The sequence below is a fragment of the Pseudonaja textilis genome, chromosome 1 (genome assembly GCF_049901715.1).
Source record: "Pseudonaja textilis isolate UNSWEBS1 chromosome 1, rPseTex1.2, whole genome shotgun sequence".
In the NCBI taxonomy this organism is placed as follows: Eukaryota; Metazoa; Chordata; class Lepidosauria; order Squamata; family Elapidae; genus Pseudonaja; species Pseudonaja textilis.
Genome location: NC_141990.1, coordinates 328,473,760 through 328,500,113, shown reverse-complemented (window position 1 = coordinate 328,500,113; position 26,354 = coordinate 328,473,760). Strand labels below are relative to the sequence as shown.

Below are 26,354 nucleotides of genomic sequence, written 5' to 3'. Positions count from 1 at the left end.
GAAAAAGGTGCTGAGGTGCTGAGAGTGCCTGGGTTTTATACCCTCTGTTGGGATTTGAATTTGAGCTTCTATTCTGATTGGTTGTCAGACTCCCAGGGGCAACTCTGTAGGCTGTCCTGAGTTCCAGGCTTGGTTGAGCCTTGCTGGACTATGCACTGAAAGGGCTTTTGAGCAATTGCTATAGCTTTACCTGGAGATCCTTGTTATGTAAAATATTCTGGTCCAGGCCTTAATGGCCCACCCATTTACAAAGGTGGGGGTGAGTTTCTGCTTCTGAGTTTCTACTCTTTTTAGAGGAAATATTCTGCCTTTTTAATATTTCCTAGGATATTTCATTTTTCTAGGAGAGGGGTGGGTGCTAACTTCCTACAGGTATATTGTACAAAACCACCTATTGTATAATGTTTGTAAACTGTTTTATCTCGTAGCCTGAGCAATTCACTTCTCTGCTGTTTCCTAGCCTATTATGACTTAGACCAATAAATTGGGTGAAAAATGACTCAATCTGGCAGGTTGCGTAGTTGTCTCTGATACTTGCATGCTAAACTACAACATTTGCTACCATCAACAGTAGAGATTGCAGTCAATTTTTAGAGGGTTTTAAAAGGAAACTGGACAAATAGTAAGAGATTGCACTCAGGCTGAGTGAGAAGGAGGCACCATCTCTTCACTCAACCAATCAGTAGATGAGATAGGCCAGGGTTTCTCCATCTTGGAAACTTTAAGCCGTCTGGACTTCAACTCCCAGAATTCCCCAGCCACCATTTTTCTTTTTTACTTCTTTTTCACACATATGTTAGTTGCGAGCTTCAATTAGCTAGTCTTTATGATCTTGTTGGAAGTATTTAATTAGAATAGAAAAGAAACTTCATTAATTTAGTCATTCGACCATGTCAAAAATATAAAACTAACACAAATATGGAAATACACACAAAGAAAAAAAGAGGGCTTGGCCATAATAAAAGATGGTTTAATGGTAGATGGGATGGGTTCAGTGGTGGGATTCAATGTTTTTTTACTACCGGTTCTGTGGGCATGGCTTGGTGGGCATGGCATGGCTTGAGGGGCATGGCAGGGGAATGTTACTGCAAAATCCCATTCCCTCCCCACCCCACTAACCTGCTTTCCAGCTCCGTTCTCCTGTGCAGGGCAACAAAAGAAGACCCAGCCAATCAGCTGAGACTCAGAAGACCGAGAATAGATGGGGGCGGGGCCAGTCAAAGGTGGTATTGGCTGGTTCTCCAAACTACCCAAAATTTCCACTACCAGTTCTCCAGAACTGGTCAGAACCTGCTGAGTACCACCTCTGGATTGGTTCCTGAGCAGAAAAAGGGAAGAGATACTGAGAGTGCCTGGGTATTATGCCCTCTGTTGGGCTTTGAATTTGGGCTTGTGTTCTGACTGGTTGTCAGACTTCCATGGGGCCATGCAGTGGAAACTTGGTAGGTTGTCTTTGGTTGACTTGGTTGACTCTTGCTGGATGATGATGTAATGAAAGGGTTTTGGACAATTCCTATTATGGCTCTGCTTGAAGGAGGTAGATCTTTGTTATGTAGAATAGACTGCCCCATGCCTTAATGGCCCATTAACAAAGGTGGGGGGGGGGTTGGGGCCCCAAGATTCTGCCTCTGAGTTTCTACATCTCTTTTAGGGAAATATCCTGCCCTTTTAGTATATCCTAAAATATTTCACTTTCCTAAGAGATGGGTGGGTTATAACTTCCAAAACTGAAAAGTACAGTTTGCAGACCAATGTCTTGAATGACTGGGGCTCCACAAATGCACAGTCTTCCTTCAGATGGAATTCCATGAAACTTCCCGTGCCTTGCCATGGAGTGAGTGGTTTGTTCAAAACGAGCGCTAGAAAAAATGGGTCTGAGATAATTGAGGTTTCTTCTTCTTCTTTACTTCCCCTTTTACCACTTCCGGTACTGGGGGATGTACCAAGTTTAGGTTGTTGCTCTTCCTTGCTCTTGATGCTGTTGTAAGTGTGTCTTTGATGTTGTCTCTCTGTCTTCTTCTGGGTCTGCCTTGTGTTTTTTGACCTTCTCATCTTTTGGTATAATATGCCTTGTGTGGTATGGAATCCCAGGACATCCTCTCCAGGTGAGCAAACCGTTTTATTTGTTATTGAGGCATACACATTTTAAACATTTCTTAATTGGGGGCCCAAATTGTATAATAGAAGGATAACAGAATAACTGAGTTGGATGGGACCCTAAGATCTACTAGTTCAAACCCACCCACTCCGCTCAAGCAGGAAGTCTGTTACCATTTCAGGCAAATGATGTCTTGTCTCTTTTAAAAAACCTTCAGGGATGGGGCCCCCGCAACTTCTGAAGGCAAGCCGCTCTACTGGTTTTTATTGTTCAGGAAATTTCTCTGCTCAAGGTACTTGTGATCACTTTTCAAGGGCTTCATGGTTTGCGGCTGAGTTCTTGCTGCAGTGCTTCAGGCAGATAGAATGATTTTACCCTCTATTTGCAATCTAACAGAGGAATTAATTGTTTTATTACAAGGCCAGGGTGCTTACAATAACAGATTCTGGGGTTGCACATATTGGCTCAAACTAGAAGAACTAGCTTTGACCCAGAAGTCCATGATTTAAACACAGCACCCTTACCTGAAGATGCTGGTACTATCTGGAACTTTATACCTTAGGGCAGAATCCAACCTCTGAGCGAAAGATATTCTTTTCAAGGTAAAATCATGCTCCATTTCTCATCACTTATATCTTTATGTACACTAAGGGCTTATATACCGAAGACAAATTCCTTGTGTGTCCAATTACACTTGGCCAATAAAGAATTCTAAATTCTAAATAAATAACAGACTGGATATTTGGGGATACCAGGTAACTTGAACCAAGTGAGAACATCAGGTAGAGCCCTGGGTGATAGACTCCATATTGATTTATTTTTCTGCTAGGAGATTTTTCCAGTTGTTCCCCTGGAATCTGACTTCCTATTATAGCTAGTCCTCCACCTACGACCACAATTAAGACCCCAAATTTCTGTTGCCAAGTGAGACAATTGTTAAGTGAGTTTTGCCCCATTTTACGACCTTTCTTGACATCGTTGTTAAGTGAATCATTTTGTCAACTGATAAAACATTCCTGTGCCTGTTTTAGTAGTTGCCATTAAAAAAAAAAGGGGGGGAGGAAGGAAATCTGGAAGAGCAGTTGAAAGCGAAAGTACATTCCAACTCTTATCTTTAAAACATTGTAACTAAACTACCAGAGATTTTGCCCGCAAATATATTTAATTGGAGAACGTGAATGATGACACCCAGCCTGTGAACGTGCTCAATTGGAGAATCTGGTTTATGAGGCACCCAGGGGGGATGGGGGGGAACAGGGTCACAGGGGGCTGTAAATTACATATGCCAGAGTTGGCTTCATTTAGGGCAGTGCCAGTATGTCACCTCTAATGAATCCTTTGAAGTTTTTTGAAGTTTGGCTCGAGAATCATGATTTAATTAGACCGACTGCAGGGATCCTGACACATTGCAGTTGTTAAGTTAGTAACCTGGTTCTTAAGGGAATCTGGCTTCCCCGTTGGCCTCGTTGGTCAGAAGGTCACAAAAAGGTGACCACATGATTCTGGTGCACTGCAACCATCGTAAATAGATGCCAGTTGCCAAGTCTCTGAATTTTAATCCCATGACCATAGGGATGCTGCCATGGCCATAAGCATGACATATGGTCACACGCAGTGGTGGTATGCTACCGGTTTGGACCGGTTCGGCAGAACGGGTGATAAAAAAAGCAGACGATCAGCTGAGAGAAGGAAAAAAATCCTCCAACAACCAGCTGAGAGGAAAAAGAAGAGAAAAGCGCAAGATTGGCCCTCCCATCTACCCCTGCGCTTTTCTCTTCTTTTTCCTCTCGGCTGATTGGCACTGCAGGTCTCAGCTGGTGTGGGGAAAGCTGTGTGCCAGCGTTAGGCAAAGCACACCCACCAAGCCATGCCCACCAAGCCACGCCCATCAAGCCATGCCCACCGAACCGGTGGTAAAACAATTCGAATCCCACCATTGATCACACGTCACTTTTCACAGAGCCATTGTAACTTCAAATGGTCACTCAGCAAATGGCTGTAAGTCGAGGACTAGCTGCCGTTCATTCCATGTCATGTTCCCTGAAAGGATGGAGAACAGGTTCTGCCATTCTTCAGTTCATGGAATAACCTCTTGGCTTTTTGAAGGACTCTTATCAACTATCCTTCAGCTTCTCTTAGCCCTCTGAGATGGCTTCCTGAAGCCAAGGAATGGGCTGTGATCTCCCACAGTGACAACTGGTGCGGGGAGAAGAGGTCTGGCTCACACGTCACACCAGGTCCTTCAGTCTGCTGTCGCACTTCCCTGAGTTCTTTGGCATGCAGTTTGCTTTGGCAGAGGTCAGAATAAGAGAAAATTAATGTGTGGTACGTGTTGGTCCTCCTTTTCTGTCCTGTTGAATAACCTCCAAGCAGGGAAACAATACCTTTAAAGCAGGGAAGGGGACAGGGGGGGGTGGGATTCAAATTTTTTAACAAGTGGTTCTGTGGGCATGGCTTACTTGGTGGGCGTGGTTTGGTGATCATGTGAGTGGGTGGACGTGGCTTGGTGGCCATGTTATTGTCTGGGTGTGGCCAAATCAATATCACTCACATCAAGGCACGCATCTCCTCGCCTGGCCTCTCATGACTGTGGGGATGCTGCAACAGTCCTAAGTGTGAAAAATGGTCATAAGTCACTTTTTTCAGTGCCGTTGTAACTTTGAATGGTCACTCCACACAGGCGAAGTACCAACAAAGGAGAGGGAAAATACTCCAGAGAAGTTCCTGAGACGGGAAGTCTAGTCCTGCCAAGAATGTAATAAGGGTTAATGGAGAGGCCATTTCCGTAAGCAACACCAGAATGTTACCTTTCTGCCTTCCTTACAGGATTAGGCCAGTAATTTCTTCTAACAACCGGTTCTCCGAACTGCTTAGAACGTTAACAACCAGTTCTAGTGAATAGGTGTTAACTGGTAGAATCCCACCCCTGGATGGGGAGCTATGGCTTCTTTATGACCTGTGGACTTCAACTCCCAGAATTCCTGAACTAGCCACCCAGGAATTCTGGGAGTTGAAGTCCACAGGTCACAATGGGGCCATACCTAGTTCTCCATCCCCGTTTTAAAGCAAGGATAGTGGCCAATAGTTTATAAATAGTGAAACACAGCCAAAATAAAAATAACAGTGCAAATAAAAAAAATCTGTGTCAGATGTTAAAACTCTAAAATAAACTGCAAACACTTCTGGAAAACAATACTGATAATCTGTGACTTCATTCAGTTAGTGGCCGTTTGGAGTTACAATGGCACCGAAAAAAGTGACTCGGGATTGGTTCTTGCACTCACAAGTGTTGCAGCACCCCCATCATCTTGACACTTCTTGGGGGAATCTGCTCCAGCATCTCCATGTCCTTTTGAAGTGCAACTCGCAGAACTAAATGCTGGACTTTGGCTTTTCTAATCAGCACAGCATACAAAGAAACAATTCCCTCCAATGATCTGAACATGATGTTTCTGTTAATGGAGCCAAGTACTGTATTAGGTTTTCTTTATAAAAAATACAACAACTGGTGGCTTATTAGTACTCCTGGATATTTCTCACAAGCCTTGCTAGGCCTCCCTAATTCTGTACTTATGCATTTGATTTTTCTTAGATGTCAAAATATTTACTCAGAATAACAGAGTTGGAAAGGATCTTGGGGGTCTTTTGGTTCAACCCCCTGCTGAAGCAGAAGACCCTATACCATTTCAGACAAATGTTGTCCAATCTCTTCTTAAAAACCTCCAGTGTTAGAGTATTCACAACTTCTGGAGGCAAGTTGTTCCACTGATTAATTGTTTTCACTGTTAGGAAACTTTTCCTTAGTTCTAGGTTGCTTCTCTCCTTGATTAGTTTCCATTCGTTGCTTCTTTTTCTGCCTTCCGGTGCTTTGAAGAATAGGTTGACCCTCTCTTCTTTGTGGCAACCTCTTAGACATTGGAATACTACTGACATGTCACCCCTAGTACTTCTTTTCACTAAACTGGACATACCCATTTCCTGCAACTATTCTTCATATGTGTTAGAAATTCTGTTCTTATATAACACCACAGAGCAAACAAAGAGCACAATCACCATGTACTTTACTGCTCAACTGTTTAACTATAACAGGAAACAGGAAACTCTACTTAGAACAAATGCGCGTAGAGTTTATAGCATAGATTCAAACTTGTAAACACTGCCATCTACTGGAAGAATACTACTGTAGTTGTGGCATAGAAATACATTCCAAGGATGAATTCCAACAATATGTTTTAGCCTTCAGTCCCTTAATCATCTTTATTGCTCTTCTCTGTACTCTTTCTAGAGCCTTTACATCTTTTTTATATCATGGCATTCAATGTTCCAAGCGTGCTCTTACAAAAGCATTATAAAATGGTATTAATACTTCACGTGACACTTGTTACAGCTGAATGTATTTGTATGGATTTTATGAGAAACGTAAAGGAAAATTTCTATACATCTTTGCCAGCACCAACCAAATATGCTGCATAAACACACCAATGCCTTCTACATTGGTGTTTCACAATCTTGGAAGCTTTCAGAGGTGCGGACTGCAATTCCCAGAATGTTCCAGCCAATCTGGGGAAATTCCCTGCTCGTTGGATAATCCTGGGAGTTGCAGTCCATACTTTTGAAAGCTGTCAAGGTTGAGAAACACTGTTGTACATATTCCAATAAATATGCAGGGTGAGAAAGGGAGTGTGTGTGAGAGAGATCAGTTTGCTGCTTAAAGAATAATAAATATATATTAAAATATATTATTATATATTATATATATAATATATATTAAAATATATTATTATTATTATATTATTATTATTATATATATTATTATCTGCAAAAGTCAACTAGCAAAGTCTAAAATTTTCAAGGACATTTCTGAACAGCAAATAGGAATTAGACTCACAATATCAGGGGTGGGCAACTCTGACCCCTTTATGACCTGTGTATTTCAACTCCCAGAGTTATCCAATGCTGGCTCAGGAATTCTGGGAGTTGAAGTCCATAAGTCATAAAGAGGCCATCTTTGCCCACCTCTGCTGCACAATGTAAAACTGAAACAGTTTCAGGGATGCAGCCTTAGCAAAAAGCAATATCATCTTCTACATTTACAAATGAGAAAAATCGTACAAACATCCTAATGGAATATGATTTTTGCTGGAAAGGAATACAATATTGCAGATTCTGCTCCTAATCCGATGTCCTGACCTTTGGAATTTTTTAACATTTCTCTCTCATTTTTTAATTATTATGTGGGAAAATAATATTATCTATTAGGTCTAACCTTAGCTGCCCTTGTCATAAAAATTATCAATTTTTGATAAGGATTTTCAAGCTCTATTTGGTGTGATTCCCTAAACTGAAGAGACCGTGAGCTTAAAACTTAAAGCTGTAATGAAGAAGGTCAATTGACTTTCCAGGTCTTTCAGCATTAAGGCGTAATTTGTTTTGAACACTAGTTTTGTATTTGGATGAAAGAGGCACGGGTGTTCAAGAGCCATCAAAGCTTAGCCCCAGAAAATGCTGTTTTGCTGTTTATGTCCTTCTGAGTATGTTGACACAATTCCAGTTTCATCATGAAGTTAATTTCATTTTTACTAATGCCACTCTGTAAAGCTTTAGTAAGACCACACTTGGAATACTGCATCCAGTTTTGGTCACCACACTATAAAAAAGATGTTGAGATTCTAGAAAGAGTGCAGAGAAGAGCAACCAAGATGATTAGGGGACCGGAGGCTAAAATATACGATGAACAGTTGCAGGAACTGGGCATGGCTAGTCTAGGGAAGAGAATAATCAGGGGAGGCATGATAGCAGTCTTCCAATATTTGAGGGGCTACCACAGAGAGGAATGGGGTCAAGCTATTTTCCAAAGCACCTGAAGGCCAGACAAGGAATAATAGATGGAAACTGAACAAGGAAAGATTCAACCTGGAAATAAGGAGAAATTTTCTGACAGTGAGAAACCAATGGAACAGTTGTGGGTGCTTCATCACTGGAAGCTTTCAGGAAGAGACTGGATTCTGTCAGAAATGGTGTAGGGTCTGCTTGGGCGGTGGGGGGGAGTTTGGACTAGATGACCTACAAGGTCCCTTCCAACTCTGTATCTGTACTTCTACCTATTTCTGCAACTGGATTACCATGAACAGATAGGCTTAGCAAGATTAGAAAAAGAGAAGAAAAGGATGTAACATTCATCTAATATTTTGTTAATGAGCTAATACCTTGCATTAAGAAAGCTTCCATGAAAGAAGTTGGTTGACCATGTCTTTTGTCAAATGTCAGGCCACGGATCAGGTGCCCAGGCATTTGGTTCTTTTGGATCCAGAGACAATAAACAAACGGTTGAATAAAGGGATTTTAGGTGTTTTTTTATTAGCTCAAACAAACAGATTTAAAAGCATAACATAACATAGCATGCATACTAAGCAAGATGATACCCAAATCTCTTACAAGCTTCCGGGAGCACTTTAATAACAACAGCAGAGCTATCCCAAGGGCGGCTGATTTCAGAGGATATGATGATGATGATGATGATGGAATCAATTCAGCTGAGTCCCACTCTTGGCAATTCTTTTTTTTTAAAAAAAAAACAGTTTTATTAATTTTAACAACAAACAAAAACACATAAAACATAAAAACATCATCCTTTCCTTCATGAGTTTACAAACAGTGTATCGGTTGGTTTACCACTTTTTTTTGTGCATCCATTTCATAGTCTCCATTATAATTATATTACATAATAGCTCATATTATCAATCAACAATTATATAGCCTAATATCATTATTAAACAATCATTTGACTATAATTTTGTTAGTTCATACTTTAACGAGATATCTATAATTTGCTTAATTTATTTTGTAACAAATCATAAAGTCTATCTTGATAGAATTTTATAAAGATAATATCAAATAAAAAAAGGAAATATGTATTCATTATTTCCTAAGGTTCTAAATATTCTATTATTATATTTTATTATCTAGCCATTGCCACTCTTGGCAATTCTATGGACCAGGTCTCTCCATGCCTTCCAATCTCGCACTATTTCTTTGAGTTTCTCTGTGATCTGGCTGGTGTCCGCTTTCTTTTTTTCTTTTTTAAAAAAAATAAATTTTATTAAGTTTCCAAATTTTAAAAACATAAAATTAAACTTTATACATTGTTATCAACATCAAGACATCTTTTGCCTCTCCTCACATTTTTCAGAATATGTATTTACTTATTCCTTTACCATTACATCTTACTCTTACTATAATATCGTTACATCTCAATCTTCTCCATGGCATATTTACATATTTACATATTCCCTCATTCTTTTCCTAATTGCCATTTTATTTTCTTTTTATTTCTAAACCACTCATCCCAGGCATCCCAGGCCCGATAATAAATTAAATCTTCTCTGTCTTTTATTTTCATTGTTAGCCTGTCCATCTCTATACAATCTATTTTTTTTTTTAATAACCATGCCTTCCAGTGGAACCCTTTTTTCCTTCCAGAGTTGTGCGTACGAAATCCTTGCAGCTGTTAATATATGTAACATAATATATCTATCTGTTTTATTGCATTTTTGTGTTATTATACCTAATAAAAAATGGTGTCCGCTTTCATAGTGGCCAGCCGCCATGTTCTTTGATGGCCTGATGTCCTTTTACCAATAACTCTTCCAAACATAATTGCTTTCAGAATCCTACGTCTGGAAGGGACATCAGAGGTTTTCTTCTCCAATCTCCTGCTCAAAACAGGAGACCTTATACCAGTGATGGCTAACCTTTTTGGCACTGAGTGCCCAAAGCATGCACACCCCCAAAATGCAATGCGCACACGTCCCCATGCATGTATCCCATCCCCATGTATGCATGTGCGTCTCTGTGCATACACACCCTCCCCGTGCATGTGCCACACACCCTGTGCTTGCACCCTGCCCCCTCGCGCATATGCAGCAGAGACCCAAAGACCAGCTGGCCGGTGGGAGGCATGCGCTCATGCACAGCAAAGCTGAGCTGCGTGACGGCTCGTGTGTCCACTGAGAGGGCTCTGCACGCCACCTCTGGCGTGCATGCCATAGGTTCGCCATCACGGCCTTATGCCATTGAGGTCAATGGTGTCCAATCTGTTTTGAAAACCTCTAGTGATGGAGCACCATAACTCCAGGAAGCAAGTATTACATTGATTAATATGATCGTGTCAAGATTACTCTTGTATTTTAATATTACACATATATTGCCAGGAACAATATACCGTTTTTAAAAAGGCTTGTATTTTTCAGAATGTTTAGGGAAGGTGGAATTGACATGCTTTTTTTCATCTGTTGCTGTTCTGTTGGGTTTGCTTGTTGCCATCGGTGGTAAACACATACAGGTAGATCTCAACTTACAATGGTTCATTTAGCAATCATTTGAAGTTACGATGCCACTGGAAAAAAATGATTTACAACCAATCCCCACCCTTATGATTGCCACAGTATCCTCACAGTCGTGAGATCAAAATTTCATCATTTGGCAACCAACAAATATGTATTTACAATGGTTGCACCATCTGTGATCTTCCCAACTGGCTTCTGACAAGCAAAGCCAATAGACAAAAAATGACCATATGATTCACTTAATAACTACAGTAATTCACTTAACAACCATGGCAAAATTGGGCACAACCACAACAATCACTTTGCTAAGCAATTTAAATTCTGGTCCCAATTTTGGTTGTAAATCAAAAATGATCTGTAACCTTTCCATGTCTCCAAAGATTGCTAATGCAAACAGGTTTACCCACCTTTAAATTGAATGATTGACATCTTACATAAGTTAGATTTAAGTTGCCTCCTAATTAGAAAGCAGGCTATGCACATAAAGAAATACCAGGAAGGTATATTATTCCCCAACACTGTCAAACTATTTACTAAGTCTTCATTACTATTAGTATTAATCTTCTCATCACTCCTTATCACCCATCCCCTCCCACTTGTGATTGTATGACTGTAACTTTGTTGCTTGTATCCTTATGATTTATATTGACTGTTTCCTAGTATGATTTGATTGCTTATTGTACCCTATGACTATCATTAAGTATTGTACCTGATTATTCTTGACTCTTGATGAATATCTTTTCTTTTATGTACACTGAGAGCATTTGCACCAAGACAAGTTTCTTGTATGTCCAATCACACTTGGCCAATAAAGAATTCAATTCAATTCAATTCAATTCTATTCTATTCTATTCTATTCTATTCTATTCTATTCTATTCTATTCTATTCTATTCTATTCTATTCTTTCTGTTATTATTTCATGTCACTCCGGGAATTGGCTGGCAGGAGATAAAGGCGTGAGGCTCAGGGGATCCCTGGAGTTTATTTTATTTATTTATTTGATTTGATTTGATTTGATTTGATTTGTCAATCGCTTACAAGATAATAGGTATAAGTATATACATAGTTATGAATACATGAAATGGGTACATATAAGAAAAATAAAAGAAACAATAGGACAGGGGCGGTAGGCATGTTGGTGCGCTTATGCACGCCCCCTACAGACCTCTTAGGAAAGGGGTGAGGTCAATAGTAGACAGTCTAAGGTTAAAGTTTTTGGGATTCGGGGAAGAAACCACAGAGTCAGGTAGAGTATTCCAGACACTGATCACTCTGTTGCTGAAGTCGTATTTCCTGCAATCAAGTTTGGTGCGATTAACCTCGAGTTTGCATCTGTTGTTTGCTCTTGTGTTGTTATGGTTGAAGCTGAAGTATTCATTGACTGGTGGGACATTGCAATGAATGTTTTTGTATACCATACTTAGATCAGACCAAAGACAGTATAATTCAAGGTTTTCTAGGTCTTTCTAGGTTCCAGAAAATTTAACGTTCCCAAGATTGAGAAACTGCTGTAACCATGAGGGCTGCATATAAAACCATGCCCACAAATAAAAGGAATTCTAAAATCATCCATAAACTGAGCTGATCCTTTTTTTAAAAAAGTCTGTATTGGAAGGCAAATCTCTTGGGGATGAATTGAACCTCAACTTCTAGATTTTCAAGTTTCCACCACCTCCACACCATGAAAAAAATAGAAACAAGATGAAATAGCAGTCCGCCTGCGTATTTGTGACTTTCCTCTTATAAATCACTGCATTCCTCCCCTCCACTATTCCATGGAGAGATTATACAGATTAACAGAGTTGGAAGGGACCTAGTCCATGCAGGAGACTCTATACAATTTCTGACAGATGGCAGTCCAGTCCCTTCTTGAAAGCTTCCAGTGATGAAGTTCCCACAGCTTCCAAAGGCAAGCTAGCTGTTCCATGGGTTGATTGCTCTCATTGTCAGAAAATTTCTCCTTATTTCCAGTTAGCTTGACCCCCAGTTGCATGGCAGAACTAAATTCTCAATTCATTTTTGCAAATAGATCAAAATGTATTCAAGAGTTTGCAAAGGCTGATATAGATATTTTGGTGCATGTTTCTTTATATACATGCAGCTTTGTGGGTCAGTCTGCCTAGTGTGCAAAACGTGATTTTTGCAAACAGGATCCCTAAGACAATTTGCCTTTGCGCATTCTTTTCATCAGTGTGTTTCATTTGATGGTGAGGTGTTTCTCTCCAATATACCTTTTTTTTAAAAAAAAAGGTAAAACTGCAATATGAATTTTGGAAAACTGCAAATTTTGAATGATACCTAATATCCAGTTTGTGTAGACCTGATTAGTTGTTCAGAGACCACCAAAAAGATTAGAGTAGTAGGTTAGATTAGGAAGTGGAAACAACTTTCTAAAATAAGATAATGCAACCCCCCCCCCTTCTGAACCATTGTCAAAATAATTATAGATAATCCTCGACTTATGACCACAATGGAGCCCTAAATTTCTGTTGTTAAGTGAGACATCTGTTAAATGAGTTTTGCTCCATTTTACGACCTTTCCTGCCACAGTTGTTAAGTGAATCACTGCAGTTCCTAAGTTAGTAACCCAGTTGTGAAGCACCAGAATTTTGATCAGAAGATCATGGGGATGCTGCAAAGGTGTGAAAAATTGTCGTAAGTCACACTTTGATCAGTCACTAAATGAACTGTTGTAAGTCCAGGACTGCCTGTACGTGAAGCCCATGAAGCTCTAAAAAATCTCCCTCCACTTGAAAGGGGCCCTTAACTTTTCCTTGGTTTCGATGTGTGAAATTAGTTCGCTTGTATTCAGGTCCATATTAAGTTTAGCCCTACCTGGGAGGCTTTGAAGATTATAATATAAAATCGGATGACGTCTGTCTACCTGCAGAGGAGGAGAAGGAGGCATTCTTAGCCAAACTGGTCTGGGACAGAAGCCAACAATGTACTCAATAGCTTCGTAGGTCAAGCATGACCGATATGATGCCGTTCTTCTTCTGCTTTGGGTACCACCCACTGGTCCAACTGGGTTTGGGCCAAAGAAAAGCTGGAAGGGGGGCCGCGGGGGACAAAACATGTTGGGTGACAGCGAGGTGTTTGGACTCTTCTTGGCAAAAACTCCTATTGAGCACGGAAGAAGTGAAAGGGGATATCGTATAGCTTGCCATGAATTGGAAAGGTTTTGTTTCTCAGGTATACCGGTGAGCAAGATTGCAGGTATTGTCATGGGACAGGTTTCAGGAGAGAGAGAGAGGGAGGGAGGGAGAGAGGGATAAAGGAGAGAACAAGAACAGGAGATTGGGTGGAGTGAGTTACTTCCTGCTCTCTTGGTGCTGCTTTTTAAAAGCCTCTATGCCTTGGCAAAGTTGGTCTTCTGTGCAACGGCTTGGAGGCCACCTGAGGTCATCAGAAGCATCCTGGAGATCTGGAGAAGGGCAACAGCGTTTCCCTTGGCAGGAAGGGAAGAAAGTAGGCAGGTAAGCCATGAGAATGTTTCTTGCCAGCAATGCACAGCGTGGATCCGTTTGTCTCGTTATCCCTAATGAGCCCCAAGGGGGAAGAGCAGAGCAGTTTGGGCGACTCCAAGCTTCTTCCTACCTAAGAATGCAGTGGCGGCTGAAGATGCAACCAGGGGAAACATGTTGTGTTACAGGAAGACGCGGAGGTGCTGTCGTTAAGGTATCTTAGAGACAGAAAAACAGCCCAGGGAGCCTCTTAGCTGGTGCGGAATCGGAGAAAGTGCGAAAGAAGTCTATAGGGACGATTGTGAAGTTAGAGTAAGGTTTCAGGCTTGGTGGCTTTTCTTTTGGGGTGAAAGGGAGAGAAAAGAAATGCACATAATTAAATCTGATGAGAGGAATGGCATGCAAGAGAGAGGGATCCTTTGCACAAGGCATCCTAGATCTAGGGAACTGACTATCATTCTGTTTTTATCTCAGCTGAAAAGAGCATAACAGAATAACAGAGTTGGAAGGGATTTTGGAGGTCTTTTATTATTCCACGCTCAAGCAGGAAGACCCTGTTTCATTCCAGACAAATGGCTGTTCAATCTCATCTTAAAAATGTCCATTGATGGAGCATTCACAACAACTGGAGGCAATTCGTTTCACCAGTTGATTGTTTTCACAGTCAGGAAATGTCTCTTTAGTTCTAGGTTGCTTCTCTCCTTGATTAAGTTTCCACCCATGGCTTCTTGTCCTGCCTTCAGCCCCTCAAATATTGGCCAGCTGAGGAGGAGAGATGCGGCTCTCTTCAACCCTTCTGGCAGCCTCCCCTGTCTTCACCACCTCTACAGGGTGGCTTAGCCCCGAAGCCAGCTGGCTCGGGGCACTCCAGCGGCGAGCCCAGGCAGAAACCGCACACGATCGTGGATTCCTGCCTGCCGCTGAAGCCCTGCAAACCGGAAGTTTCAGCAGCTTTGCCAGCAGCCCCTCAAATATTGGAAGAGTGCTATCATGTCTCCCCTAGTCCTTCTTTTCATTAAACTAAAAGGTAAAGGTAAAAGTTCCCCTCGCACATACATGGCAGTCATTTCTGGCTCTAGGGGGCGGTGTTCATCTCCTTTACAAAGGTGAAGAGCCAGCGCTGTCCGAAGACGTCTCCTTGGTCGTGTGGCTGGCATAACTAAACCGCAAAGGCGCATGGAACGCTGTTACCTTCCCACTAAAGGGGTCCCTATTTTTCTATGTGCATTTTTTACCTGCTTTAGAACTGCTAGGTTGGCAGAAGCTGGGACAAGTAACGGGAGCTCACTCCGTTACGTGGTTCTAGAGATTCGAACCACCGACCTGCCGACCTTTCTGATCAACAAGCTCAGCGTCTTAGCCCCTGAGCCACCGCGTCCTCTTTTCATTAAACTAGATATACCTAATTCCTGCAACTGTTCTTCGTATGTTTTGGCTTCCAGTCCCCTAATCATCTTTGTTGTTCTTTTGTGCACTCTATCTAGAGTCTCAATATCTTAAGATGTTGAGGAGGAAGAGAAAATCTATCAGAAGTTCTTGGCAGACTCTAGGAAGAGAGCTGCTTCTTTCATTCCTTCCTTATGAACTTTTCAGAAGTATCTTTTTTGCCCATTGTGGAAAAAAAACAGGAGAATGGATTGAGCTAATTATTGGATTTAATCCATTCCCTTCCTCTTTTGGAGAAAAATTGCACAATTGCAGAGGTCCTCACCTCTGGGGGGACAGAAGAAAACATATGGGGTTCTGGATAAATATGTCAATCTGTTAATCTGAATAGTGACAAGGCATCATCATGTCCTCTGATAGTCACATTCCCAGACCAAGTGTAATCAAGACAATGGTCAGGAAAAGGGAATTTGAGTCCAAGGCAGAAATATGTTTTAAATTAGCAGATTTAACAGAATTAGAAGAGGCCTTGTACGTCATCTAGTAGTCCAACCCCACACCAGGCAGGAGTCTGTACACCATTTCTGACAAATGGCAGTCCAATTTCTTCTTGAAAGTCTCAAGTGATGGTGCTCCCACAACTTCCGAGGGCAAGTTGTTCCATTGGTTGATTGTTCTCACTGTCAGAAAGTTTCTCCTTATTTCCAGGCTGCATCTCTCCTTGTTCAGTTTCCATCCATTATTCCTTGCCTGGCCTACAGGTGCTTTAGAAAATAGATTGACCTTCTCCTCTCTGTGGCAGCCCTTCAAATATTGGAAGACTGCTATCATGTCTCCCCTGGTTCTTCTCTTTACTAGACTAGCCAAGCCCAGTTCCTGCAACCGTTTGTTGTATGTTTTAACCTCCAGTCCCCTAATCATCCTGGTTGCTCTTCTCTGCACTTTTTCTAGAATCTCAACATCTTTTTTATAGTGTGGTTATCAGGGGTGAGATTCTACCAGTTCTGTCCAGCTCTGTAGAACCGGTAGCTCTGAACAGCAGCAGACACAGACCCTGTCCAAATCATAACTACCGAACCGGTAGTTACACCGGTCGGATCCCACCCCTGGTGGTGATCAAAACTGGATGCAGTATTCTAGGTATGATTTTATTAAGGCGGCAGCTGCTGAAGCGACAGGGAGAATGCAGGATTGCAGAAGGTAAGTTGGATAGCCTCTGCACCTGCGCAAAGTGCACATTTGGCACACGCACGCAAAGTGGGTGTGCACGTGCAAAGCGTGCCAACCAAACCGGTGGTAAAATGTTTTGAAACGCACCACCGTTAGATGGGTTAGGCAAGTTCAGGTCCCTTCCCTGAAATGTTGCCAAATGTTCAGGGTGAGAGTTTAGAAGCCTCCCCCGCCCCCCCCATCACCCAGCAGCTTCCCCCCGCCCCCTCCAACTTTTAGCTTACCAGAAGGCCATCCTATGAAGAACGTATGAAGAACCGTTGCAGGATTTGGGTTTGGCTACTCTAGAGAAAAGAAGAACGAGGGGTCACCTGAGAGCAGTATTTAAAAGATTACCACAGAGAGGAGGGGGTCAACTTATTTTCCGAAAGCACCAGAAGGACAAGAAACAATGGATGGAAACTAATCAAGGAGAGAAGCAACTTAGAACTAAGGAGAAATTTCCTGACAGTTAGAACAATTGATCAGGGGAACAATTTGCCTTCAGACGTTGTGGGTGCTTCTTCATCACTGGAGGTTTTTAAGAAGAGACTGTCCCGTTTCAATCACTTGTCTTGCAGGGATGGGACCCGACCGGTGTAACTAACAGTTCGGTGATTTTGCGGTTTGCGAAACGTGTGTGGAACGTCGTCAGCTAGGCTGCCCGAACAGCTGAGCAGTGCTGTGTGAGTGCACAGTGTTTGAAAAAGCACTATTTCCCTGCTTTTTCAACCGCAGCTGTGCCACACAAAGTTGCTGAGGTTGAAAAAAGAAGGAAATAAAGGTCAGGTAAGAGCCCGGGCAGGCAGGTAGGCCAAAACAGCGGCAGACATAGAACCGGTTCTATGTCTGCTGCTCTTCAGAGCTACCGGATCTACAGAGCCAGACAGAATAAGTAGAATCCCACCCCTGCTTGTCTGAAATGGCACAAGGCCTCCTGCCTGAGCAGGACTTGAAGATCTCTGGGATCCCTTCCGACTCTATTCGGATTGATTCTTGGATGAGAAGTGAAACAACTTCAGGCAAAAACAAAGAAAGTCAGGCTGTCTTTTGAAAAGGCACCTTTGAGGCGACCATGATCATTCTGGATGACCGAGAATCTCCATAGACACCAAGACCAGGCTATTTACCTAGAGTGAGGCTGCCTGGAGTTAATTATGGCACATTCCAAGGAGGCGACTGAGATGACAAATTTTGTTTTATTTTTATGGTTTCATGGCTTGGGTTTTTAAATATCTCTGGGTTTTATTGCTGTTGTAAGCCACCCAGAGTAAAGCTGTACAATAAAAGCAGCCATACAAATCTTTTAAATATATAAACAAATAGTAATTAACCCTGACTAATGCAGGCATCAATCTCTCCTTTTCAATAGAATTATGTTAATTATTACAGTAGCTGTTGCCATAATTGCTCTTACTCATGTCTTAGTCATCTCACCTTTGGACGCTTGTAATGTGCTCTACAGACGGCTGTCCTTGAAGCGCATTTGGAAGCAGCATAGATCCAGGGACTCGGATACTTATAGGCGCTTCAATAATCTGCCCTTGGGCCATCCCTATTGTGGTTAGTCTTACGATTGACGGCAGTTTTTCCCAGTCGCTTACTTTGCTGCTGAGTTTGGATAATTCTCAGTACTTCTGATTATGCTGCTTTGGAATTTTGGAGCTGTAATGCTATCAAGGCTGGGTAGAACCAGGCTGGAAAGACTATTCTATGCACAAAAAAATTACAACTCTCAATTTAATAATAGGTCTTCTGATCCAACCCCCGGTTCAACCAGTAGACTTTTTACTAGAGGTCTCCAAACTTGGCAACTTTAAGACTTGTGGACTTCAACTCCCAGTATTCTCCAGCCAGTCCACAAGTCTTAAAGTTGCCAGGTTTGGGGACCCCAGCTCTATACCATTTCAGACAAATGGCTGCCCAGTCCCTTCTTAAAAACCTCCAATGTTGGAGCACCCACAACTTCTGAAAGCAAGTCATTCCACTGAAATTTCTCCTTATTTCTAGCTTGGATCCCTCCTTCCTTAAGTTTCCATTAGTTACTTCTTGTTCTGCCTTCAGGCGCTTTGGAGAACAGATTGACTTTGTGCAATCCCTTGGATATTGAAAGACTACTATCATGTCACCAGGGATGGGATCCGACCTGTATAACTACTGGTTCTGTCGCTCTGCGTCGCGGCAGTCATGCAAGTGCAATTTACAACCTGCTGAGTTGCCCAGACAACTGAGCAGTGCTGCGTGCAAGTGTGCAGAGGTTGGAAAAGCCCTTTTTTCCCTACTTTTGCAACTGCAGCTGTGCGTGCAAAGCAGCTGCGGTTGAAAAAGCAGGAAATAAAGGTCAGGTAAAAGCCCAGGCAGGCAGGTGGGCCAAAACAGCAGCAGACATAGAACTGGTTCTATGTCTGCTGCTCTTCAGAACTACCAGTTCTACAGAGGTGGACAGAACCGGTAGAATCCCACCTCTGCATGTCACTCTTAGTCCTTCTTCTTCTTTTTTTAATACAAATTTTATTGATTACAATATTTAAAAACATTGAACGTGATGGACTTCATTGACATAAATTTTTGTCCTTATATCTCATACAAGATCTTATATACATTTATATACACTAGGTCTTTTTATATTTTAAACCCTTTCGGTTACATATCAGTTGAATCATTCATTCCCTTTCTGTTCCCTCCAATAAATACTGTACAATTTATTCCATATCATATAGTAATCAAATTCATCTTTATCTTTCATTTCCAAGGTTAATCTATTCATTTCAGTGCAGATCAAAATCTTATCTATCACCTCATCTTCGCTAGGTATTTCTCTAACCTGCCATTTCTGGGCAAACATCATTCTTGCCGCCGTAATAACATGGATTATTAAATATATATTATCTTTACTATACTGTGCTGACATAAAAGGCCAATAAAAAGGTCTCTGGTTTATAATTTATTTTTGTCCCCATCATTTCCTCTAACCATTTCCAGATCTTAAGCCAGAACTCCTGGGCTTTTTTGCAAGACCACCATGCGTGATAGTATGGGCCTCTTTCTTGCTGACATTTCCAACATTTAGATGACTGGTTTTTATACATTCTTGCAGGTGGGAGATGCCACTGGTAGAACATCTTATACAAGTTTTCCTGTATGATTTGGCTAGTGTTATTTTTTTTGTTCCACTCCCATAATAATTGCCATTGGTCCAAATTTATATTGTACCCAAAATCCTTAGCCCAGGGCACCATCGTTTCTTTTACCTGTTCTTCATGCATTTCACAGTCCAGCAAATATTTATAAATTCTCCTTATTTGTTTGTCTTCTGGACCTAACAGAGTTTTATCTAATACCAGATCATGCATATTAATTCCCCATTCTTTCTTATCTTTACCATGCCTCAATTGAATTTGAAGATAGGCCCACCATTCCAGTCTGTGTGCAAGTAGATAGACTCTTAGTCCTTCTTTTCATTACACTAAATATATCCAGTTTCTGCAACTGTTCTTCATATGTTTTATCATTCAGTCCCCTAATCACCTTTGTTGCTCTTTTTCTGCCCTCTTTCTAGATTTTCAGTATCTTTGATGTATCATGGTGACCAAAACTAGATGCAGTACCCCAAGTGCAGTATTACCAAGGCATTATACAGTGGCACGAACACTTCACATTTAGAAAGGGTTCCTGGTCTAATCTGTTGGGGTTTTCAAGTCCTTGTTATTGATAATCACATGCAGTTTCCATGTGCAGAGGCAGTCTTCTATAAATACAAATTACTTTTGATGCTTTATTTGTGAGCTTCCCAAAGGCCACCTGTTGGAAATAGGGTTAGGGCTTTTGATGGCTAATGGCTCAGTAGGACAAATTTAAGAAAGGGAATCATCATTTCCATATTTATTTGTGATGATTAAAACATTACATGTGTATATATACACCTCCCTGTTCAGAGGCAGTCAACCACTGAAGACAGGGAAAACTCTTTCCTTAAGACTGCTACTGCTGGTCTTGTTGTGGTTCACCGGCAGCTGGTGCAGATAGTAGCAGAATCGGACAGTGGGGAAGAACGGGGACCAATCAGGGAGTCTGCATCCGATGCAGAGATGGGGTCAGGACCATCTGGGAGTGGAGTCTGGCAGCAGCGAGGTAGAAGACCCAGGGGAGCCTGTTCCCAGTGCGCGTATGCGCAGAGCTAATAGAAGGCAAGAGCAGCTGAAACAAAAGGGGCGGCTTGGAAGTATAAGGCTGGGAGGTGAGTGCCCCTCCCATAAGGTATAAAGGTCAAGCAAAGATGACAAAACCTGTGCAGGAAGCAAAGTAGTTCATTCGGTTCAGAGTCATTCTTGAAGCTCTTTGTACTTCTGTTGGTTTTTTTTTTTCTAGTTCATTTGATACTTCTGTTATTGGCAGCACTTCACAGAAAAGAAAGGTGGGTGCTTATCTCGAGGGACTTTTGGGGATTAATTCGACAATGTCCCACCATTCAATGACTACTTCAGCTTCAACCACAACAATACAAGAGCACACAACAGATACAAACCCAATGTTAACCGCTCTAAACTTGATTGCAAAAAGTATGACTTCAGCAACAGAGTGGTCAATGCCTGAAATGCACTACCTGATGATGCACTATCTGACTCTGTTGTTACATCCTCTAACCCCCACTCTTTTAACCTCAAACTATCCACTATTGACTTCACCCCATTCCTAAGAGGTCTGTAAGGGGCGTGCATAAGTGCACCATCGTACCTCCCATCCCTGTCCTATTGTCCCCATTTATTTGTACCTATTTCCTGTATTCTTACTGATGTTTATACTTATACCTATTATCTTGTAAGCGATTGACAAATCAAATAAATAAATAAAATAAATATATTCCGGCTGGGAATGAAAACAGTTGGGTACAACAAAGGGATACAATCAAGACCAAGGGAAGTACTAATACCACTCTATAAAGCCTTAGTAAGGCCACACTTAGAGTACTGCATCCAGTTCTGTTCACCACATTATAAAAAATATGTTGAGACTCTAGAGAGAATACAGAGAACAACAACCAGGATGATCAGGGGACTGGAGGCTAAAACATACAACGAACGGTTGCAGGAATTGGACTTGGCTAGTCTAGTGAAGAGAAAGACCAGGGGAGACATGATATCAGTCTTCCAATATCTGAGGGGCCGCCACAGGGAGGAAGGGGTCAAGCTATTTTCTAAAGGGCCTGTAGGCCAGACAAGGAATAATGGATGGAAACTGAATAAGGAGAGATTCAACCTGGAAATAAGGGGAAACTTTCTGACAGTGATAACAATCAAACAATGGAACAGAAGTTGCCCTTGGAAGTTGTGGGAGCTTCATCATTTGAAACTTTCAAGAAGAGATTGGACTGCCATTTGTCAGAAATGGTGTAGGATCTCCTTCTTTGGGGGTTGGACTAGATGACCAAAAGGTCCCTTCCAACTCTGATTATCTGCTTTCTGTTACCAATTCCCAGCGTTGCAATAAAATAAGTCTTATTTTTAAAATAAGCATGTGCATAGTTACAGTCTAGGAAGCCTTGGTCAGAACAGCCTTTGACCATAATAAAGTTCTATTCTTCTATTCCTTAAGACTGTTTGTAGTTTTCTTTACATCATCTGGTTAATCATTGCTGTAGGCAATAATCTCCATGAAGTTACTTTCCATGTCAAAGCTGCAAAGTGCAGTAGACAAGAACTGCATGAAAGGGACAGTTGCAGAACGCAAAGCATCCTGCTTTCATACCTATGAACTGAGTTGCACACTGACAGAGCCATTGCATTCATGAGCATGTGCTTGAGGCTTCGTGCAGTGTTTTTATAGCATTCGTTACATACCTTGAAGCTACTCTGGATTGGAAAAAAAAAGGGAAGGGAAGAAGAAAGAAGGAAGGTTATTCCTTGTTTTATTTCTCTTGCTTCTATTGATATCATAGTACTTATTTGGTTTCTATTTACATAGAACTTAGATCTCTATAGTACAGTACACTGAATAATTGTTGTTGTGGAAGTATCACCATAGCAATGGTCCTTTACAAGAAGACCAGTCCGTGTCCTAAAGGGTTTACATCCTTTGGACGGTACCGTACATGCACATGGATAGTTCAATGGAATGGCATGAGAGTGAGCATCCTTTGAGTAAGTCCATCCAAAGGTTACAAGCAGCAGCACTTTGAGGATTTTCCGAGGACAGCTGAGGTACAAAGTGACTTTCCAGATTCCACAACAAAACGATCTCGGTTTATTCTGGTAGGTGGACAAAGTTTACAAGCTGTTTCTTCCTGATAATTTACTTTTCAATATCCATCCCGTGCTTTGCTTAGGCAAATTTTAAAATGCCTATTTTCTTGGCATGGCATTAGGCACGATGGCATGATATAAGTCATGGTGTGCCAGTGGGTGGGTGCTGAAGTTTTCTGAAGTGTCTGTACTTTTCTTAAAATACATATGCTGGACTCTAAGGATATGGAACTCTATGTAAAACATGGTCTTCTCCCTCCTACGTCTCAGAACCACTGACCTTTGATTGTCGGTGTTATTTCAGAATAATAAGATGGCTGATAGAAGTTTTGTTTTTTGTATGGCTTCATTTCCTGTTCAGGTGGCTTCAGAAAAAAGGTGGCATATCAGTTGGTTCAAAGAACAACAATGATAAATAAAACAATAATAGAAATCAAGAACAGGGATGGAGAAAAACCTGAAGATAGCAGCCAATGATTAAGACAAAACATTAATCCAAATGAGAGAGGCGTGTAAGTGTATAAGGATAAAGGGGAAAGTCCCCTCCCTGATGTTAAAATCAAAATAATATTGATCTGTATATTAAAAAACAGTTCCATCCAGATATCAAGAGGCTCCCTATCCTTCAACTGAACTCTCCCCAATGGGGCACCCTTTAAAAGGGGCGAGAGTAGTACATGTCAAATTCCCAACTTGGCCTTCAATAGAAGAGAATATATGTAGCTCAGGGTTGAACTGTGAAGTCCTTGATGCTCTCTGAGCTTGGTTGTATGCCTGCAGATGTTTCAATGCCAACAGGTATGGGGCTTGAGGCTTGCCATGCCATTGTTGGTGCAAGTGTGGTTTTCTTCTTGGTGGTTCCTTGATGGTTTTCTTGCTTGCTTATTTGTCTGGTGTTAAACCCTGTTTATCTGGATGTTATTAGCTGGAGAAGATGTGCCTGGTCTTTTTATTTCCTTAACTTTGAATAGCACTAGCACTAGCACTTAGACTTATATACCACTTCACAGTCCTTTACATCCCCCTCTAAGTGGTTTACAGAGTCAGTCTATTGTGCCCAACAGTTTGGGTCCTCATTTTATCCACCTTGGAATGATGGAGGGCTGAGTCAACCTTGAATGGTGTGTAAACGTGATTTCTCTCTATGTATCTATTGATAACTGATTTGTCTAAATGCCAAGCTTCCAGGAATTCTTGGAGTAGCCAGAATCATCAATTTCTGCCTCACTACCTACTTTCAGTTTGATGGACCAAATATATCAGCATTTTTTAATGGAAAGTTCATTGTAATTGACTATTTAGGGTCCTCCTCATCGATTGCATGTGTAGGTAAGCCAGCTTTGGGTATGTGGCTTGGATTTGTCTCTAGAAAAATCTAAGCTGAAAGGTGTTTTTTTGTTTTTTGATTTTGCAAACAGCTTAAAGATTTGTACCTGCCTGTTTGTAATACTATCTGTTTTTGTTGGTTTCATTAACTGACTGATGAATGAAAGCTATGCAGGAAATGCAGAGGGAAGAAATAAAGGATTAGTTTCACTTGCAAGCCTTCTTCTCTTCCTTCTTCTTCTGAAATGCATTGTTAGCTAATCTTTCAGGCAATCAAGCTTAACCACAAAAACCTAAAGATGGTAATTATGAAGATGTGCCAAGTCATTTTTGGTTCCTAGCAGTCTCATAGATGGATAGATTTTTCTCCACGAAAACCAAAGAATGCCCTGTCAATCCCATCTTAAACCAGCATTTTATTTCTCACTGTGGTCATCCAGAGGAAGCCACCACAGTGAAGTGGTGAAAGTCCTGGGAGAAAAATGAGAAGACTCAGGTTTTAATCGTGCCTTAGGCTGGGTGACTCTGATCAGCATCAGGCTCTGCAATAAACTGACTGACCAACAAAATCACTCATCACAACATGCATTGGTAGCTCTGGTTTAAAGCTGTGGGAAGAAATATCCATCTGGTTCAGTTCCAAGCCGGGAGAAAGGCACCGGAGACAAAATGAAGGGTGGAGGCTGACTGGAAAGAGGGTCCATTTATTAATGAAGCAGAACCATCAGGGTTTGTGGTTCTGGTGCAGCTGACAAAATGGAGTTGAGAGTGGAGGTATTTATACCTTTTCTTGGGCTTTGAACTTGAGCTTCCTGTTCCTGTGCAAGAAAATGTATTCTATTGGCTGTTGTCAGACTCCCATGCTGCCATGTACAAATCCTAGGAGTTTGTCTGAGCTGAGTTTGGTTGAAGTTTGGGCTGACGCAATGACGGGGCTTGTTGGGCAATTCCTACGGTGGCTGAGGGCTAACCCTACCTTTGTTCAGACCTTGCTGCAGGGTAGTAGTAGTAGTATCTGTTTGGGGGGAGGGAGCTGAGGCTTTTAGTTACTGTCTCCCTTAAGATTTTTATTTCTCTTTTAGGGGAAATACTGTATTTTATCCTGCCTTTTTAAAAGATTTCTCAAAATATTTCATTTTTCTAGGAGGGGGTGGGTGCTAACTTTCTACAAAGCCATCTAAGTTAGAAGCCATCTCCATGTTTTGTGGTAATGAGTTCCACAGGCTAAATGGAGTTAAACCTATATAGTTGAGTCTGAGTCAGAGGAATGATTGAATCTGAGTCTGGGGAATTATTGAGTCTGTCATCTGCACCTCTATAACTGTCTGGTTTGGCTCTGCAACCCAACAAGACAAACACAGACTTCAGAAGATAATTAGGACTGTAGAAAAAACAATTGCTACCAACCTGTCTTCCATTGAGGACTTGTATCCTGCACCGGTCAAAAAGAGGGCAGTGAAAATATCTACAGACCCCTCACATCCTGGACATAAATTGTTTCAACTTCTACCCTCAAAGCGACTATAGGCACTGCACATTGCACATCAGAATAACTAGACACACGGACAGTTTCCACACACCCCATGCCATCACTTTGCTAAACAACTAATTCTCTCAACACTGTCAAACTATTTACCAAGACTGTATTACTATTCTTCTTCCCATCCTTCCTATTATCTATTTCCTTTTCTACTTATGACTATGATTTTGTTGCTTGTATCTTTATGATTTATACTGTTTATTTAGTTTCCTGGTATGAGTTATGTTGATTGCTTATTTAGCATCCTATGACTATCACTAAGTGTTGTATCATATGATTCATGAGGAATGTATTTGTGATTACTATGATCATGATTTTTCACTTATTTTCTTTATGTACACTGAGAGCTTATGCACCGAAGACAAATTCTTTGTGTGTCCAATCACACTTGGACAATAAAGAATTCTGTTATTGATGCATATTTACGACCTTGACTTATAGAATAGAATAATAGAATATAATTCTTTTTGGGGGCCAATTATAAACCAATTATAAACCAATTATGAACAATTGCTTAGCAACTCTCTGAAATTCCAACTTACCTGGGGGTACTTGTGACCAGAGGTGGGTATTCAGCAGGTTCTGACCAGTTCTGGAGAACTGGTAGTAGAAATTTTGAGTAGTTCAGAGAACCGGCAAATACCACCTCTGACTGGCCCCGCCCCCATCTATTCTCTGCCTCCCGAGTCCCAGCTGATCGGCTGAGTCTTCTTTTGTTTCCCTGCACAGGAGAACGGAGCTGGAAA

At 41.4% G+C, this 26,354-nt stretch overlaps 1 protein-coding gene across 1 annotated transcript in view; it reads left to right on the top strand.

The window, feature by feature from the left end:
* Positions 1 to 13,778: 13,778 nt before the first annotated feature.
* The window catches only part of ATP8B3 (ATPase phospholipid transporting 8B3), an 89,520-nt gene continuing 76,944 nt past the window's right edge, over positions 13,779 to 26,354 (top strand). The window contains exon 1 of the mRNA XM_087922782.1: positions 13,779 to 13,920. The gene's annotated coding sequence lies outside the window, so the exon portion shown is untranslated. The remainder of the gene's footprint in view (positions 13,921 to 26,354) is intronic.